This window comes from Camponotus vicinus, unplaced genomic scaffold (genome assembly GCF_025532165.1).
Source record: "Camponotus vicinus isolate PSW18456_S1 unplaced genomic scaffold, iyCamVici1.0 SCAF_6, whole genome shotgun sequence".
In the NCBI taxonomy this organism is placed as follows: Eukaryota; Metazoa; Arthropoda; class Insecta; order Hymenoptera; family Formicidae; genus Camponotus; species Camponotus vicinus.
Window position 1 is genome coordinate 6,263,802 of NW_028141978.1, and position 21,867 is coordinate 6,285,668.

At 36.3% G+C, this 21,867-nt stretch overlaps 1 protein-coding gene across 2 annotated transcripts in view; it reads left to right on the forward strand.

Annotated features, from left to right (window-relative positions):
• Window positions 1–21,867, forward strand: part of LOC145973860 (uncharacterized) — a 174,644-nt gene that overhangs the window by 131,858 nt on the left and 20,919 nt on the right. The gene's annotated exons all lie outside the window — the stretch shown is intronic.

Sequence of the window (21,867 nt, forward strand, 5' to 3'; positions counted from 1 at the left end):
CTAGAAACAGTCCTTATACGATCGAAGCCGCAATGCGGCATTGTCTCAGCATTTTTCTTGCCTCTAGCAGAGGAGGCTCTTTTCTCGCAAGTTATATAATAAAATGACTGTTTGTGCTCTTCCTCTAACGTCTGTCGCTACGCATGTATGTTTGTATTTGTACGTATACCAAGTGCGTGCACGTACACATATCGATGCACATCAACGTGTCGCGGCACGTAAAGTATAGGAAGGGCTCTATAGGACTTTACGTTAGGCTAGGTCAGGTCTTTAACCGAGAGAATGCCGATCGGATAGAAACAGATCGTGCCGTTGCGATGGAAACGATTGGAATTATCATTTTAACATCATGGGAAGAAGAGAGAGAGACAAGAGTGGTGAATGAAGCCAATCACGTGTCACCTCTCTATTTTGCATGCTTATGCACTTTTGCGTCGCATAACGAATACTTGGAGGAAAACACTGGTTTTGTGACAGTAGGTTTTTAAAAATTATGATAATCTATGGCGATTCTTGGATAGGTATTTTTAAGAAAAATTTATTTTTTATTTGTACATTTTGCAAGCGTTGCAATAAAATTTTATTTTAGCTGAGGTACATTTTTAATTAATAAAAATATATTACTGAAATTATAAATTTAAAAAATTTAATTATTGATAAATTTGTGGAAAAGATTAAATGGTAAAAAATAATTAATAAGAAGAAATCGGCTTTTGTTTATCAAGATTTTGATAATTTATTATTACTAAAAGTTATATTTTTCTCTTGTTATGTTACAACTAGTGTTGAAGGATCGCACGTCAGAAGGACACTCGATTCTGTTTCTCGCAATTTATTTCGCAAGAAGTAATTTCAAAAGGATTATTCCGAGGTGATTCGGTACATCGCTAGGAGAGACTTTATTCTTGAATGGCTGAGACTTGTTTCATTGTCTGGAACACAGTATGCTCGCGATAAAACGGTACAATCGATTATCCGTGCGAGGATAATCGCGCGCGCAAGCAAGGTTTCTCCCTTGTAGAAGTCGAAACTCAAGGCGTGTCTCTTTGATGAAGAGAATCTCGTTGCGCACCGCGCTTTCGTTTCTTCTAAGATCACTCGCTTTGATGCAATAAAATAAACGATTTCGACTTCTTTTGTTCTGCTTCGATAAAATCGACGAACAATCTGTGACACCACTGTCCTTGTGTACGCGCGAATACTTTCTTATACAGATACAGATCTCGATGATTATATGATCATGCTTAGGAAAGATATATAATCTTCTAAAGATCTATATAAAAGATCTCCCAGCCATTCAAAAGTAAATCTTATTTTAAATACATACGAAATTTGGCCTTTAAATTAAGATAAAATAATTCTTCTTAATTCAGTTACAATGACATCTCTCTCATTTAGAATTTTTTTATTGGTCGCATGTGTAAAGCAGATATCGTTACAAATTTTGAGGGAGATATGCAATTAATTGGGATATACAAATACGTGTACGAAAATTAGTTGAGATACATTTTTAATCACAGATATCAATTATATTAAAATTCAATTCAATTAAATTCTATTCTATTCTATTAAAATTCTATTCTTACAAGCCGTCTTAGAAGCGATCGTTAAGAAGTGAGAACGACTTGTGTAATCTTCGACGTGCTTTGCCGTCATCTAACGAAGCGAATGCAGTCGTTGTACGTATGTCTATGATTCCTCGAGTGCTATAATCATAGCGGGAGAGGAAGCAGTCTTTTTGTATTATGTGAATACACTATACATATTGAAGAATGTAGAAAGAGTGCGAGAAATCCAAGAGGGATCTACATAAAATTAATAAAATTAATAAATTAATAAATTTAAAGATATTTCTAGCAAATTTCAAGGAAATAGAAAAGAATCTAAAAAAGAAATTTAAGTGAAGATCAATACGAAAACAAAGATTACTTTAATTTTAAAAGATATTTAGTTACAAAAAATCTGTTAAATTACTGAAAAAATTTAACATATATTCGTCTTCCAGCAGGGTTGATATTTTCTTATCAATTTCTAGTAAGCCTTAAAAACGGTTAGATTCATGCTCTGAAAAATGATGATTGGCTTCTAAAGAGGAAAACGGCGTGTGTACTTGGCATCAGTATTTCTTCTTCAGTATTCTCTATGTCTCCTTTTTTTCTCTTTCCCTTTCTTTCTCTTTCTTTTTCCTGCGATTCTCTCTTCTCTTTCGTTCTCTTCCGTTCAGTTTGCACCGTGCGATTCCAGCAGGCGGAACTGCTGGTATATCAAGCGAGCGAGCTGGCTCTTTCCTCGTTCAGGCTTCCTCTACGGGACTGCAATACATTCTGAAGCCGTTGATTTCCCGCTGTCGAAACTTTATTACTGTTTTTCAGCAACACCGGTTTCCGATTGCTACGATGCGAGGAGAATGTACACTGTGTTCGTTTCTCGATTCTCGACTTTAACTTGTGTTAAATTTAACGATGTCATTCTCTCGTATAAAGTTTCACAGAAAATAAATGTTCTAAACATTTAAATTTCTTTATATAGTTAAAAACATTTTTAATTAATTTATTTAACATTTTAAATTAATTTATTTAACATTTGCATTAAAATTGCATTTCTCAACAAAAAAAGAAATATATCTTTGATAAGATTAATAGTAAGGAAACGTGGACATATCAGATTTATCCTTATCTCTAATTTTTATTTTCTGATTTTTTTTTTGGATACTAGAATGATTCTGTTATATATGTGTATAGATCACCGGAGTGTCGAGAATTTGATGTTATTTCTCGCATTTCAAGTTATATGCTGCGCGTGAAGAAGACGGGAATACACGCGAGATCGCGGCGTTATTTATGCAACCATACACAACGCGTTTCTGCATTAAGCAGTGGCATGGCATCGCGGACTGTCTCGAATCGCCCGACTCTGAATCATTCATTCGTCCCGTGCGATGCACCGCCCGCTGCACTCTGGTTCCTTTGTCGCCTCCCGCATATATCGCGGTTAATATCGCGCGACGCTGCGCAATATGTGCGTCGCCGAAGCGTAGGTAGGCAGAACACGATCGGGAGGGATCTCTTTTTCTCGTGGACAATCTATCGCATTTCTCGTTAAAATATCGCGAGGCACTTGATTTATTTCGCCGACAATATTTTCATTTGGATGAAGCTTCGAAAATCCTGAAATTTATCTAACGAATATTTTATTATCGAATATCACCTTTATTTATATTTATTGATTTCGATCGCGATACACCTCTTACTACTTTTCCAGATAGGAATATCTAAAAAAAACCTTACAAAGAAAAAAAAAATACGCCAAGTACATAAAAGTATTCTACCTTGTATGCAACAAAATGTTTAATAAAATAATTTACAGTAATTTTCCCTCAAAAAAATCATTTTTCTAAAAAAATAAAATCTCAAAAAATAAATTTTCCTAAAAAATACTAAAAAATAAAATATCAAAATTAAATCTGAAATTAGTAATATTACTATTAGCCAAGTACTTAAGAGCAATTTGTAAATTTGATATAATACTTTCCATAAAATCAATCTTACATTGTAGAAATATTATACCTACATAAATTCCCCCTAAGAAATTAAAACGCATTTTATTTTTATTCAGAGAAACTTGATTTTTAAAATCGACACTAAATGAGAACTAGAATTCTTTTAATTCCTAAAACATTTTTTTATACAAGGTATATTTAAAGTATAATTAAAAAAAAAAAAACGTTTTACGCAAGTTTTAAATCGCACAGTCTTTAAATCGAAGTAAGTTATGAAAACTTGTAGAAATATAGGTGTACGCAAGGTCGTGGCGAAGCGATCGAAACTCATTCCCATCCCGAATGGCATTCCTATGGACGATGCACCAGAGGTGCGAGCGTGTTCTGCCTCGCGTCTGGAATACCAACAATGTGCTCGGTCCATACGCTAAGCGCGGCAAGGTCTATCGATATACGCCGATCGATTTAATATATCGGCGGTTGCGCAACGGGCGCCGCCGTGCATTCACCCCGAGAGAGCTCTTGCACTTGCACCAGCCGTGCACGGGAGGAAGATGTCGGTCGTGAACGATACACGGGGATATTCGCGTTCGATCCCAGACGCGAGATATCGCGCCGCGCGCGCAATTGTTTATTCAGGACTCGCTCCTTGTATTATTGCTAATGCAACAGACGTTGCTCCCGTCCGGACTGATAGCGATAACTAATATTCGCGAGTATCTCTCCTTGAAACGGCGACATTGGAATGAGAATTCCGCAGATTCGGATCGAGATAGGACGAAGCCTTCGATTTCTTTCGAATTCTTCATTCATAAACAGGTCGTACTCCGGTTTTTTACTCGAAATCAGATCATGTGTGGGCCAAATAAGAGAAATTGCATTCGTCGACGCGATGAATATCAAGAGACGTAATGCGCGTTATACGCGAGTAGTTACAGGGAAATATATGTAATCTTCAGCCGAACGTGTAATTCGAATCTGTATATACATATATGCGTGTAATTATCTCGACGGATAATGACGATAATCGCAGGCGTTTAACTTGGCGCGTCTCTGTCACGGTGACTAATATTCATCCTCACCCCTGGTGCACGCGCGAATTTTTGCAGTCCAGCGTGACAACGATTATTTATCTCCGTTATTTATTGCCTTCAAAATAATCCTCGCCTCTCGCTTCGGCTCATTTGTAAATGTGTCGAACGTTTTATTTGGGTACTTTGCCGTTTGTGCGTACGTACGCATCTGAACGCAGGATCTCTCTCGTGCGGCACAAACGTTCTCACGTGTGCGTGTCTCTGTCAAATGCGAGGCGGCGTGAGTCGAGAACGAAAATGCAATTCGCACGTTTCGCCCGTCGCTGCAATCCATTAAAAATTTAAATTGTTAAAAATATAGAAGTCTTTACTGTAAATTTAAGATATGGTCCACTGGATATGGAATAATGATATCGATTATAATGGAATTGAAGACACTCGATTGGAAATTTTTGATGATATTTACATGAAAAAAAGATGAGCAAGTTGTAATGAAAAATATTGAATATTAAAGTGTCATGAAAGAGGCTTATAAGGTTTTCTCCGAGGAAGAAATTTCAAATTTATTATTACAAAATTAAACTCCAAAGGTGATTCTCACGAGATTTCGCTTTAATATATTAAACATTTTTTATCTCACACGAGAAGAACCGAAATACAGAAACAGGTTTCGCTTATTTATCGGTATCGTGTATCAGTTGAAATATACGCATATCATGCATATATAATTATTAACAACGCATTATCATATATTCATAACATGGTCAACGAACTTTTAGGAACCGTCTCTTATTTTCTCACAGCTCGATTTTAGAATCATCGAATAATACGACCGTCGTTCGGCCCTTGTGAAAGTGCTGTTAGCTTTATGTCTCTAAAAATGGAGATACGTTTCCCTCTCACTTGCTTCTTCTAATGTCAGTATCTTTCTTTGACCGCCTGAGACGTCTTCTAAGACTACTCGAGGAAGACGTGTAGATTCTGTTTGATCACTACGACCGGAGGAGAGCATCGGTGGCCAGAGAGGAGAATGTAAAACGTGGGCGGTAGAGTTTACATAGGAGTTTGAACGGTTTGGAGTTTCTCGTTGGCGATGGCTCTCGCCGGTCGAGGGTAGTAATTCAAATCGACAGTAACATCTATTTGGTTAAGGGGACCCCTCTCCACCGAGATACGGATCAGTGATTTATAACTGGCTGCCGGAATGCGTGCGGACATAGGGACGTCTCCTCCGACATCATCGATATCCATTATCGCATTCGAATCCGGCAGTAGCAGATCGATATCCGCGAGCTTCGTATCTGGATCTGGTTTTGTCGATTAAATTTTTGTTAAATTGATTTTAAATGGATTTAATCCACGGCCGAAAAAAATGACGTTAGCTCTGAGACAGTAGATGTAATCATTTATTTAATTTTATTTCTCATTTATAGATGATAACGTGTCTGAGCGATCATAATATTTAAACTCTCTTAATTCAAGATCATTTAAAATGAAAGATACACGTCATTCTAAAGGCATCGTATTTAATTATGAAATCTAAAGGAATGAAACCTAAACTCACATCGTCGTTATGTAATTCGAATCATCTCAGAAAGATACGTTTCTTCGGAATGATCTAAAAAAAAAAAAGGAAAAAAAGGGAGGAAGATGCGATCCTTTGGAGTTATATAATCGCGCAGGTAACTTAAAAAAGTTACATTCTAGACGATTGGCGCTTCTTTTATTTGGAGACTGTACGTTTGGGCTAGTCGGGTCAGTTTAGAATGCCCTTGGTGAAGAATCAAGGCCAATCTTGGCTCTTCTCCCTGCTCGGCCATATTCAATATATTTACTCATGTCAAATTTCTCTCGAGGCTAGTTTGGTCAAAATTTGCTGTGAACAGGCAATAAATAAACATTATAGAATTATGTAAAAGAGTATAATCTTGGCATTGCATTCATAAATTTCTTATACATATGTCATATGATTCTAGAAATTTATATCGTTTGTAAAAACGAGTCAGGAATTATATTATTTTTTATTCTCTATATATTATATATTATATAACAGAAAAATTGAATTTTTTATTTTATAGAAAGCTCTCTTTCTTTCTTTGTCTCTCTAATTATTTCTTATACAATGCTATTATAATAAATAAAAGTTTTAAATTTCTTTACTATGTTTATTGCCACGTTATTGCATCATATGTTTCCACAGTTTTTGCTGTAATATATTTCTTTAGGGTTAAATCCAATTTGGATCTGATTTGAAAGCAAGCAAAGTGTTTTATGGAAAGCCACCGTGCGAATAGATACTTCCTTGCTGATACCTTTTAACCTTCGCGATTTTCTGTATGACCCCGAGGGGCCAGCTCAGGCACAGGCCCCGTATTGTAACAATGCATCATCTTGTCGCGTTGGGAGGTTTGGTACTTCAAGGCTGCTTGAACCTGTGCGACTCCAACCGCGGAATACAATGGACGGTTCAAGCGTAGCGCGGCCGTCGGTTCAATGCTTACATTATGACCATCCCCGTGGCTTGGCACATGTAACGATACTTATCCTCTCGCAGGGCTTTGTCTCACCCGAGGAGGCTGAAGAGCGGGAGTAAAAATTTGCGTGTATTAAGACTCGCTCGAAATAGTCCGACACGGTGATCCTTGAGTCTTTGAATTCATCAATGGGCTCTTTCAGGCCTCTCAAGGCTTTTTCTCTAAGCTCACTCTTTCTATGGCTCGCGAGTTTCGATAACTCTTGCATAAACACTCCTTTATGCCATTAATACATCTCTATTTTTACTAAATTTTATCCTAAAGATTGCAATTATATATTAATCAAAATAACATGAAATAAAATTATTGAAATTAAATCAGATAATAAATTTATGATACGGAAACTATTTATATATCTAATATAATTAAATTTTTCCCAATCTTTTATTTTCTCTTTCAATATATTTCAAAAAATATTAGTATCAGCAAATTTTATCATCTTTTTTAAAATTATTTCTATTATTAATTTCGCGTAATTTATGCATCGCAAATTAATTCGCCGCGCCGATCGTTATGAAACCAGGCGATTTTTCGTGGATTTATCGAAAACGATAGCGTCGATAAATCTACAGAGTAGCATCGTTACATACGCTCGCAATTTAGCCGACATATTTGAGACTGCGCGACCGGCACGTTGCTCTTTGCGACGCTGCTCTTCGTCTTAAGTCGTGACTTCAAAGATCCAGACCGGTGCATCCCGTATATACATTCGTGTATCGCTCTCCCTCGAAGCGCATCCACGCGCGCCTTTATGTAACACGCGCATCGGGACACATGGGCTCATTAGCCGCGGCATTGCCTGCCGGAAGACGATCGCCGTGTAAATTATCGGCGTGTGCACGATCTGTTTGCGATCGGTCGACCAAAGGGATAGGTCGCGGCACCGCTCCACGGGGGTCAACCGAGGTAGCGGTACCGATGCTGTCCCTTTGCTAATGGTTTGACGATTTAATAAGCGAACAACTATGAATAAATACACGTACGTATGCACATGATTATTCGATAAAGATTTAATCAACATTTTACAATATTTTATATCCCACGTATAAAGTATCATATATAATTTATTTCGCATCAGCATTTAATTATATTAATTAATTAACATACAATTTTGAGAAGAATACATATGTATATGAAAGATATTTTTATTATTAATTTTATAAATTAAATTAAATTAAAATAAATTAAATTAAAATTCGATATATCAATTCTATAATAATATCCTTAAATTCTATAATAATATTCATAATATATTAAATTGAATGTTATAAAAATATATTGTATATTGAAGTTGAATTTTATCTTATAACTATCAATCCCAGAAGAGTTTGTTTTTCTAAGTACATAACGAACTTGCAGGGCAATCTTTGCTGAATCTCTATCCGATCGATTGCGTTAAGATCGATTGCGTTGATCGATCGAGAGTGATTCCGAAAGATTCGCCTGACACGATTTCTGGGCGCTCGTTCGACTAATAAGCAGGAAAACATCGAAATACGATTGGGAGTTCGTTAGCGTGCAACGTCACACGCAAAGTGCCAATCTTTCTTCGCACAATCGAGGTTCAATGTCCAAGCAGTTGCATGTTGCACCGGCATAGATCGCCTTCGGCGCTGATTATCCGCAGTCCCTCGACGTCGCGTCGCGCCGAGATGACATCCTGCGAAAGGATCGCGATGAATTTCCTCCGATAAGCGCCCAAGGAGTCGGGTTACAATTTGCATAGCCGAATTACGCATACAAAAGAACCTGCCTCTGGGCTTAGGCAGGTAATACCTTGCGAAGGATCTCTCGCGAAAGGATCGCGTCTTTCGAGAGTTGTCTCGGATATAAGTCGCCATTATCACTCATCTCTCGTACGATCGATCTAGTCTTTTTGAATTAATTCGTTACACACAGCAGCTTTTCGTAAGTCACTTTATGTTGCCATTGAAGTATTTAAAAGATTTAATTTCAGATAAATTAAATTTAACTTTATTTATTTTGATATTAATTATGCAGAGGTATATACATATAATAGTGTTATTGTGTATTTACATCTATATAAAGAAAAGTGATTTTAATAGCTACTTTTATATTCATATTTAGAAGTATTATTAGGTATCATGCGTGAATGAAAACGTGGATGGTTCATTAATCAATTCGGATGCCCACGAACAGCTGGTCTATTCGTGCACGACGTCGGCAACACGTCGGTCGACAAAAAGTGTCGACAAAAAGTGTCGCGTTTCTAGCTATTAAGAATCTCGAGTACATTCTCCCGTACATTCTTCAGCTTATATAATACTCCTTGAAAGGCGGCTTAGACGTATTTTTCACGCGCTTTCCCTCGCGATTCTTGCCCTAATCGGCATATGCTGGACGTTAAAATGCGATATAAATGGCTCTTATAGCGGCAATGAACTTCACCGCATGCGGAATATTTTTTACACTTTATCTAAAATCTAGATCTTCTCTCTTTGTGCGCCATATCGCGGTATATCGTGCTCGATCAAAGCAAATATATTACATTTCGGACATCGAATTCGTTCGCGCAGGTGAGTCTCGACCGGTTCTGGATGCTGTTTATTGAATTAACATATTTACCGAATACGCTGATTCATTTACAATGAGATAATCTCCGAAAATTCGTACATTGAACACATGATTTTATTATCTCAAAAAGTTGCAATATACATGGGTGCTCTAGATTTTATCGATAATATCCGATAAACGTTCGAAGAACATAATATCGCTATAGCGTTGACATAAAGGGTCCAACGTAAGACATCGGTAAATGAGACACGGCGAATAAGATATAGCCTTCGTTACTTTCGAATCTGCTGTCGAGTGATGTATGTTCGGCGAGGATCGCGAGCGTACAGTATCGCCGTTTTTTTTCGCCATTACTCTTCGTACGTACATACGTGTGCCGGAGAATCGTTCGATGACTGATGGCGATTGTCCGGTACCGGACGACGCGACCGTGATCTTGGTGGATAGCCTTGAACGCGCGCGTTTCAGCATAACCGATGTGTATGTGTGTACGTGCCGGGTACAAAATAATTCTTCCTTTCCCTCGAGACCGATGCCGCATTATATCTCGATATCGTCGGCCTCATCGTGTAATTGTTAAGGATCGCTCGATTATGCAAAATAGCGATATGTAAGTAAAACACTACCGCATGTCGGAACAACATCGTAAAATTAGTGTATATTAGTGATTTAGGTATGCTACATGGTATATAATACTCAGTTCTGCTTTCGAAATTTGTTTACATTAATTTAATTTAATTATATGATTAAATATAATTAAATAAAATTAAATATAAGGAACAAGTGCAATTTTTTCGATAGTTTTTTTTTTTTTTACAGATTTCCGATCTCTAAAGATGATTTAGAGCTATATTTCAAAAGCGTGCGATCGCTTTTTATGCGATTTCGAGATGAGTTGCACCATTGCACAACGTTAATCTGCACATAAATGTTACTTTATGTGATTCGTGTTTCAAGGAGATTAGCTTTCTATCTATTCACGAGCGAAAATGCAATCGAGTCTCTTTTCTATTTCTTAATTCACAACGCATGATGTCGATTTATTCATTATTTTACATATTAATTATATTAATTAATCATTATGTATTAATTTATATATCAATTATTCTTTATTTATATATTTTTTATATATTTATATATTTTATTTATATATTTTTATTTATATATCAATTATTCTTTACTCATTTTCAATTTTACTAACAATTCTTTAATTTACAATTGATTTTATTATTATTTATTATTTTACCATAAAAAAAATATAGTCATATGCTGCTATCTAAGTTAATTATCTAAAGTACAAATAAAAAATCTAAATTGCACATTGACATATTTTATCGCAAAATCGTTTATTATAACTCTTCGCGTAAGCAGTAGAAAAGAACGTCTGTCCCCCGACGAGAAAGGCCGATACAGCGAATCGTGATGTCTCGCTGATGCACGACTATGATAATAGCGTGCGCCTTTCTCCGTGTCCGCGTGATATCCGGACGGAAGATATCTTAGCGGGGCGTCGACGTTTAAGGGTCGTTTTACATTCGCGGGAACGAAGTCAACGATCTTGATCGTGATCGCGTAGGAGAAGGGAAGGAAGACGGTGGGATCGATACGCGAAGATGTTCCCCTCGCTGTTATCCTGCGGAATAAATTGCGAGCGGCGAGGATGAATTTTCACCTCGGCGCTGGATGCGGAAATAACGCTTCAATTACGGGACCGCGAGGAAGAGAGAGAGAGAGAGAGAGAGAGATTAGATAGAGAGGTGTAGCACGAGCTTAAATCACGACCGTGTACATTAATTCCGGATAGTCGCAATTTATATGATTTATATTCAATCATCCGCGCCCTCGGGCGCTCGTACGTTACCGGGCGAATTTTTCACGAGAAGCCGGCGCGGATTATTCGTGGCTACTTACACGCGCGAACGATTCGTTAAGCTTTGTGAGGCAGTATCGAGCCGAGGCAACACACGTATAGCGCAAAGCTGTGTGGTAGACTATATTTTATAGCTATCTCATTTTACAGCTATAACAAGCACACTATTGTATCGGGTTGGATGAAGAACATGTAAAAGTGATAAGTGAATATCAATTATTTGCGAAAGTTATTTATCTCACGCGACGACCAAGAAATAACGAAAATAAAAGCGCAATAATTTTCTAATGAAAATGTCATTTTAATATTTTTAAAATAATATCCATAAATTTTTGAAATAATATCCATAAAAATATTTGCATGTAAATCATCTGGTTCGAATTTTAATTCGAATTTTCCGACTCAATTTGATTATCAGATAAAAGCAGACTTTTAATATTCATGTTCTTCAGCACGATCAGTATCTTCGCGTGTACAAAGCCATGCTAATTCCTCTTTTCCCATTACATTTCGATCCAGGAAGCGTTTCGGGATGCGGCTGGCTACTTTTTAGTGTGTCGATTCGACCGTCCGCGTTCCATTGTTGCCCCGAGATCTGCATACGATTTAATGGAACATGGAGAAGCTCCATTGTGCGTCCCTGGAAGTCTTATGTAACGACTCGATAGCATCACGTAATCGTACGCGCGAGTTTGATCCTCTGATACCGGAAGATTCCTCAAGCAATATACCCGCATAATCGCCGTAATTCTTATTTCATCATCGCGATCGTTCCTGCGAGAATATCGCGCAAAAAATATACCTTCTCGTCGATCGATCTCGCGGAGCTCACGTCGAAAATTGGGCGCAAAATTGCATGAACTTTCGAGCATCATAGGATCTATGCTATTTCATACGAATAATTTAAATGGCACTGACAATTTCGTTTAGGAAACTTGATTTATTGTTTCATATGCAATATTTGATGCACTCTCAGTCGTAATCGTGATTCCGAAAGTGCACTTGTGTCTGGCTTCGCGATTTAATTTAATGGAACATCAGCGGCCATCATTATGTAACCGACTCTCAGATACAATCTTCGATGTACACGTAATCGCGATGCATGTGTGTGAGTGGCTACCTGGATCAATAGCACGTGTATATTCACGCCGCGAATGATTTACGAAACGATACAAAACATCGGAGATGTGACCGTGACCCTCGAACGGGAGATCGTGGTCCAGGAAAGAGCGCGTCTCTTTTCTTCATCTTTAAATTTTGACAATTTCTTGATGTGTAATCATCGCATTATCAAATGTAGTCATTTATTACTTGATTTGGATAGTTTAAATATAATATAATATTTTAAATATATTACTAAATAATATATTAATAATAATTTATTAAATATATATACATGACAGCTTTTATAATTATAATAATTGAAGAATAATTGGAATAATTATCTTTGAATTAAATTAGAAGTAACGAAAACAATACTGATGTTTATTTAAAAAACAAAGGAATAAAGATTTACTTAGTTTTAATGTATGTTATCTAAAAATATAATTCAAAAATTTTTTTTGGCGCAATATTTGTTTCTACTTTAATTTTAAAAAATATAGAGTGCAATAAAAACATTTTTGTTTACAATATGTGTGATATGTGCGATTGTTTGAATATTTATTTTTGAAAGAAAATTGTAAGTTTTCTCTTTGTACAATTTTGCATAAGCGATTTCTGTGGACTTTTAACTACGGGTTAAAATCCATATGACGTAACTCTCGGAAGTATTTATGATCGATCAAATGTGTAATCTACAATGTCATAAGTCATATTTAAATTCTGTTTCATTCTTTCAACACAAGTTGAATGTTTTGTTTGCTCGAGTCTAATGGCTTAGTTGTTAATTGGAATTAATTACATCACTCTGTGTAAACTCGCGTATCTAAAGAAAGGAAAACTTGCAAGAATTATGGCATTCAAATACGCAATTTTTTTCCAACAGAACATACTTAAATTTTAAACGAGTGCGTGTCAAACATTCCGAGAGAGCGGTCGATGATCATCGTCGAGACGGTGATCCGTTACATAATTATCGCGGACTATACGTGCTCAGTGACCGGAGTGTCCTCCGTGCCGTCGCGGATCGTCGACGGAAACGGATGTACGCTTCACGAAAGACGAACACGAGGCAAACGACTCGTATACAGTCGCGATGCAGCACGTGTATCCCTGTATTTTGCAGAAATTCGCTGGAAAAAATGCAATGAATCGTCACATCTGAAATTCACATTGTTACATAAATGGATGCAACAGTTCTTCTCACAATTTTTAAATTTCTTATTAATTGTGTTTGACTTTTTCCATATTTATATAATAAAGTATAAATTAACTTAGAATTAGAATTAAAAATATTCAAAGAAGACAGATTACTTCCATCGTATGTTTATTTTTTACTAATTGAAAAACTTAAATATATGATAGAATATTATATATATTTGAAAATATTTAACATTAAAAATACTAAAAATACTAGACACTAAAAATACTAAAAAAATTATTTTAATCTGGATACTATATGATATCATAAAATATAATTATTTCAATTGATATAATCAACATCGAGAAAAAGTAGAACGAAAGATATTGATCAACGAGAAAAAATTCACTCTATCGCAAATACATCTCTCTTGTTAAGCTTTTTTGTAGAATAGGCAACACGGTCTGCCTTCTTGCGGCAAGACGAGCTCACGAAGGAAATAATTGACAGGCAGCTGGCCAGCACGTGTTTTGCGACGTAGATGGTAATTCTGCGTGATCGCAGTGTTGGCTCGTCGATCAAATTAATCTATGAATCAGCCATTCCGTTGCTGTTTTGAACGGTTCACGACCGATGCGGAGGTTATTGAGCCCTGAAAAAAAGGTAGCAACGTCCGCATAGAAATTAAAACCTGCTGGTTTTCTCTCGCTTGCTAATTGACGCGTTAAAAAGCACTATCGATCGCTTCGAAATCGACACTTTGTTCCAGTCGACGGGAGACGATCGTAAAAAGTAACATTTCAACCCGGATGCGGTTATTCGATGTTCGTTAATTTCATCATTATTACGCAATTTCTTTAGAATCGCGTAATTATCGATTCTTGAAAAATGGCATTATTATTTAATTATCCGTATTCGATGGGCGCAGTAATTACCGTAATGGGCGCGAAGTGTCATTTGCGATAATGGCGACAATAAATCCACAAGAGATAATTATCGTTATAATGATTGAACGGTTTTGCGTCAAACAAACGTCCCAGATTACTCTGATTGTTTTTCTCATACCGATTCCGTCTCATTTAATTCACAGTGAATGAGCGAGCGAATTTCGGTCCGTAAATAGCCGCGACATCCATTACGCGTGTTGTCGGAGATTTAATGAACGCGGTCCATTATGTCGATCAAAACGGACAATTTGTAATTATTATCGTTACAAGCATTGTCGCTAGAAGCAAGACAAATGTCCGAGACAGATGATCGAGACAGGACGGTCGATAAAATTATTTCGGTCTTGCATCGAAGGAGCGTATTGTGCTCGCCGTGACTGTGTACGCCTTCACGGATCGAAAGACGACTCTCCCCAGATGATATCTGACTAGCTTTAAATAATGGGACCTTGCTGCGTTCGAGTGAGTTCGACGTTCCACGTTGTGAACCCGTAATCAGTTATACTACATTCTCGGTTCGTGCGAGTAATACGTACATCCCGAAGAGAAATGAACGACTTCTCCTTATATAAAATAATATATGCACGACTTTGTGTAACCGAAAGATAAGAGAGAAGACGCAAAAATTTGTCGTATATTCAATATTTATTTCTCTTTAATTAGTTAGTCTCTTTAATTTTCTTAATCTTTCAAGATTTTTATATTCATCTATTAGATCGAGATTATGGAGAACTTTGTCATTTAGCTTGAGGCACAAAATTATCAAATGTTTATTTCTTTTTAATTTATCTTTCACATATATTTCTTATTTGCGTGATATAATTAATATATTGTAGGATACACATACGCACACACTTGTAAAGTACTCCAATATGTAATTTTAAATTATTGCTCGCTCTCAAAATTAAGTATAATAAAATTAAGTATAAGTATAATATTTTATATTTTGATGGAGAAATAAAACTGATTAACACTGTCAATTTGCCACCCTCGTCTGCTCGAAGACATATTTGAATTCGCAAGAGTGCCAAGGCGTCGGCGATTCATCGCGTGAACGAGAGAGGCGCATTCTGCCGAGCGGTGACTAATTGTCATCTCGTTCACTATCGTCCTCATAACCCGTTGCGAAGGTGCAACGAGTCGCAATTTGCAGCCGCATGCGAAGCATGCAGGAAGACGTTCTCGGCCCCCGTGTAGATCATTGATCACGCCGGATTAAGGGGATTTGTCGTCGCGTGGTAGCGGAAGCGTAGGCGGAAAACGATCCTTTTTGTCGAGTCGCGCTCTCTCCGATCCGACAAGACACACACGCGCGGGATCGCGATCGGTTAACTTCCCTTCTCTTCCAGGCGCGATTCAACCGGCCGCTTACAGACCGCAGCGCTTTTTCCGGATTATTACCGCGAATTCATTAAACCTGCAGGTCTTGATTGCGTCAAATTGCTGGAACGACAGGCGATGCCATAAAACAGTTGCGTAAGACACGATTGAGGAAAAAATGCTTCGACCATTTGTGATGAATGGTACGGACAATATTGTAACAGTGTTTCACACTATGAGCTCCTTCATGCGTTCAATTCGAGAATTCATTCAGATTTCCTACTGTGAAAATATAACTCTCTTCGCTACACATCTTACAAAATCATGTATATAAAATTGTCAATTATATTTTCTTTCACATATTATAATTTATATATATATATATATATATATATATATATATATATATATATAATAAAATAGTAGTTAAATAATTTAAAAGTAATAAAAAATTTTTCGAACTCTAAATAAAAAATATATGTGTACACGCAATTAAAAAAAAAAAATATATATATATATATAATAATATTGGATTTTACATGTATAATAAGTAGAAAATAGATTTGTATATTTTATAAGAAAAAGAGAGAGAGAGAAATCGAGTATATTAAAGTATCGAAACAAGTGTTGCTTAGGAATATAAGTTTAGAGAAATTTTTTCACACAAATACATACATATATCGTTTACGGATTCTGCGTCTATTAAGATGAATCTTATGAGTTCTTGGACTTTCATTTCCGCTTTCATTCCATTCGGTTGCAGTTTTCCTGCTTTACAGATCAGGTAGCGTGCATACTGTTACGCTCGTTGCAAATTATTCCAGCACAGATGAAGCTAGTATTATGTGAGATACGCTTTTGTAATCGTTTCGCGTAACACTTTTGCAAACATGTCGATGCCTCACATGCCACAGTACGTACCTTATATAATCTTGTTACAATTGGACTTACAGACATATTTTAATTAAATTGTGCAATGTAATATAAAAATAGACTTTTGCATTTGTTCGATTTATTAATACAAATTTTATTGCCAGTTATTAATTAAAATAATAGAGAAATTAGATTATTTAAATTTAAATTTAATTTACATTATTTACATTTTATATTTACATTTTATTTACAATTTAATAGTTGAAAGTTGATTTTAATTATATTATTATTTATTACACAATCGATAGTACATTAAGGTATTAAAATATACCGATATAGTGTGTTGACTTTTTTATATAATCCAGAGGGATTAAATACTCCCTCAGGTGCACACAATGTAATATTGAGCCATTGCGCGAGTCTTCGTGACATCGAGATCATTGCAGGGACCAAGGCTTCGTGAATAAAGCCGCAGATAATATTCTCAGATATGAAGCAAGCCGGAGGGTTATCTTCGACACGAGAGACTAGCGGGACCCTAAAAATCCGATCAACAAAGCGACCCCCTCGAAACGGGTCATATAAATTGTGAGGGCTCAGAAACCATTGGAGAATCGCGCTCCTCGAAGAGGAATAATACAACATTAAGATGAGTTCTTTGTGCGCCGAGAGATAAATATAAGAAAAAAAGTATTAAATATTTTTATTAAGAAGTACTTTTAAGATTGAGAAAATATAATCGATTTAATAAAAATCTAAAACAAAAACATATAAAATTCTCTTTAAAGAGTTTTTGAACACATATAACTGATAAAGTTATCATTTAAGAGTGTATAATTGATGAGCAATATCATCAAATTAAGAGTTTACTGCGAATTTGATACAATTAAAAATATTTTTAATCAGATTATATACATATGATGGTTTTACTAATTATTTGCAGATTAATTTTTATACTAGATAAAAAAAATTTAGAGAAAGATAGTGTCTTAAAATTGAATAAAAAATAACTATTTGGAAAATTATCAAAGATATGTGATTCTCATGTCTGAATAGACGCAATTATTTTGGATCGCATTATGCATATATACGCATACATGTGGGAGAGGAGAGATTAAAAGCGACTATAGACATGAAATATTTCTTCCTGCGATTACGTTTAGCTAACCGGCTTCATATTTTGTAAGCGATGAGTCGCGCTGCAATATTGTGGAATATCTTAGAATGCGCGCAACATTAATATTATGTAATATAGCGCCTATAATAGAGACATATATTTGTCATACAGATTATAAGTTCATTATAAGTTCATTACAAGTCATTACAAGTTCTATATTAAGCCGCAACTGCCATCTTATTCTCTAACGTCTGTTAACAAGACTGAATCCGGAAATTTAGTTTCCGTCGCGGGGTATCCTTATCTTTGAGCGACGCGCTTATTAAGATCTGAATTGTCAGTTTTATTACGTGTTCAGCGCGCGTAACGATAATTTTTTGTCAATCAAGAGATGTAATAACCGAGAAGTAATAACAAACATCTGTAACATATATAGTCTACATGAAAATTCGCGCTCTGCGAAGCGCAATTTTTTAATAAATTTGGACTAAAAAAAAACAATATTTCTCGAACGGAAATTGAAATAATAATCTATAAAATACATTACGACGTGTTAGCCATAAAATATGCTGTTCTAAGAAGTAATATGAATATGGAAACAAGATAAAAAAAACCGTGTTTGTGAGAAATACATTAATCGCAGTTACTATTATTTTATCGCTCTTGCAATCGAAGAACTTCGACATGAATATTAACATTTGATAACTCTACAGAATCGCATTCGCGCAATAATTCTCTTCTCCACGAACAAAGGCCATGGCATCGGCGTGAGATACATTACGTAGGAGCTATTAAAATTGCATCGTGACAATCGTAAAACGGGTAATAAAAGAAGAGACAAAAATAAGCGAATCGTACTCGTATCGAAAGTGGGACAGTGAAACGGCACGCGCGGGACCCGGATCCACGCATCTCACGTCGAATCTGGAGCCGCTCTCGCGGGCCCCTCCGCCTGTGTGACACATCTCGGAGTCATCTCACGCGTCCGCATTGTAGTTCACTCGGGCAGCCAGCCAGCCGTCAAGACACGGGGCCGAGAACCCGCGGAACGAGAGCAGAAACAACACTGACCTTCCTTTCTCGTACACGTGTCCACATAAAATATTACGATGCGGTCACGTTCGCGACGATAATCGCGGACTCGCGACCGCGTCTTGTCCCTCTGTCCGTCTTCCTCTCGCTCTTGCAATGCACGTCGCAATTTTTGCGGTCGTCCAATTTAATTCCGAGACAATACGGCGGTCTCCAGTGTGTCCTTCAATAATTTAAGTCGATGCACTAACATGCAATTATGTTGTTCTATTTGTTGGCTGATTGAAAATTAAGGCCGAGATAAAATTGATTTTTCGAATTATTGTTCGAGATCCTCAGATTACGATAGATGATAGATAATACGAGGTGTGTTAGCCTGCTTTTTGTTTTCTCTTTTACTTTTCGCACATTCTTTATTTTGCGGCTCCTTCAAAAATTCCGCGCAAAGTTAGCCGGCAATTCCCCGCGATTTCGGCTAAGATTAGATTGAGGGAGAATGCATTATTCAGAACTCGAGTTGTCGGGACACTCGGGTATATTTATAAACGGGTTTCCACTTGCAGAGCGGGTTCTACGACGCGATTTACACATCCGGAATATTTGCTTCGTTGAAATGCATCTCTAAGATGTTGAATTGGTTTTGGAGTCTGAGCAGCTTGGATTGTCGTATATATGATGACAAGATACGTGAATGTCTACGCGATAAAAACGTCTGACGTCTTGTTTATTAAAAATGTCCCATTAGTTTTCAACACATAAAGTATCTTCTTTACAATTTTTCTATTATATCATTCGAGACACAATATCTGATTCTATATTATGGATCCATAATCACAAGTATTCGCAAATCTCTATAGAATCTTTATATTTGCAAAGCTCATTCCCATCAGCTTCAAGTTCATAATTTTGAAGCCATAGAAGATTTTTTAACATAGAATAAATTGTCACGCGTTAGGTGAGAATCGTGATTTTTATCCACTATTATCTTTCTCCTGCTAGTCATCCTTTATCACGGTAATCCTTGAATTCACGAGACCTCACGGGGCATTAGAATCATTTGGAAATCTGCGCCGCCGCGCATATCGATTTCTTTAACGAGCTGGATCGACAGATCAGACTTTTACGCCATTTTAAATTCAGCTCGTTACAGCTGTAATCGATCTTGATTTTTTATCGTTTCATCGAGGGTCCGTTTACACAGACAATGAGAGAATAAATTCGTGACGTACAGCGCATATCCTCTTCTCGATTCTTGCGGACGAGCTCTTAATGATTCTTCAGTGGAACATGCTTGTACGTAGAGATTATATAGCACGCGTTCTTCGGCAATTTGCAATACGAACGAATTTCCGAAGCGAAGCGAAACGAGCAGTACCCATTATCTGCACGATAGGCTCGTCGGCGGGCGTTATTGTACCATGGGAAAATAGCAAGGAGGAACGCTCGAGTACAGAGGAACGAGAGAAGTGTTCGTTCAGAGCTGAAAAAAAAGAAGAATGTTACGGATGTAGAATAACTGTATACGTTAAAATTTTTTACTTATTTGAAATTTTTACGAACATTAGATTGTTGGAAAAAACTCCTTTTAAAATTTAATCACTAGAAATTTTGATATTGAAAATATAACGTTCAATCTTCTAATTCTGGAATCTTGTAGCTATGCAATTAGGAATGATATACACAGTAAAAAATTGTGCGTCCATATGTTAAGATTTTCTTGTGTACCACGTTTTGATTAGTACTTTAATGTAAAATTAACATACAACTTATATGTTATTATTTTTATAACGTTTTCATGTGTTACATTTATGTCAACTTTATAACTTAACACTGTATATGTCTCTTAGAAATGGAATATTTTTTTGAGTATTTTTAACATAATCATTTTAAACAATCAACATGTCTCAAAGTCAGTTTAACATTCTAAGAAAAGTTAAAGCGAATCTTCAAATAATCTTGAACTTTGACATACAAAATAATCAAATTTACTAAAATCAAATGTTTCTATTACAAATAATTTAAGTTAAAATAATTACTATTATATGTTAATGTCTTCAATATTTCTTACGAGTTATTGTAATTATTTTTTTCATGTAATTTATAATTAATTTGTATGTTATTTTTACATTACACTTAAAGTTACAATAACAAAAATAAATGTAAAGTATTGTGTCAATTATTTAACATTTTTAGTTTGTCAATAAGTAACATACGACGAATGAGTTATTTTAATTTAAAATTTAGAGTGGACTTTCTGGGACATGTGAAAAATGTTATAATTAACATTTTATTTTTTACTGTCTAATATTAGCGCGATATTTAAATCTTTTTGAATGAATTTGAATAAATTCACGATTCGAATCGTTTTTACGATCGCGATGGTCGATTATTAGTGGGCAGGCACGTGGAGAATCGTAACAGCGATAACGGTACCAAATCTCTCGTACCCCGAAACCCGCTCGGCCATCCGCGACCCTGAGAACTACCGTTACTCAGAGAACTCCTCTCCGCGAGAATTTCTTTCGTTTCGCACGTCGCACACGCGGCGAATATAATTGAGAACTTAATTACATTCGTCGTCTAGCGCGTAGGCGTAGACGGTCGATGCTCTTCCGGTTTTCACCGAGACGCATCGGCGAATCGGTGATTCTCATATTAATCCGCTCGCGGAAAAATCTCCTCTCCGTCGCGCTGGAACCGAACCGGAACGAACAGGAACTATAATCGCCTCTGTTACGCACCGTGTTATTGTTCCACATGCGATCAATTAGCATTTAGAAACCGCGTGTTATTTACACTTCGTTAAGATGTATATTTCTTCAATGTGATAATACATACCGTGGCGTAATAAAGGAGTATAATCA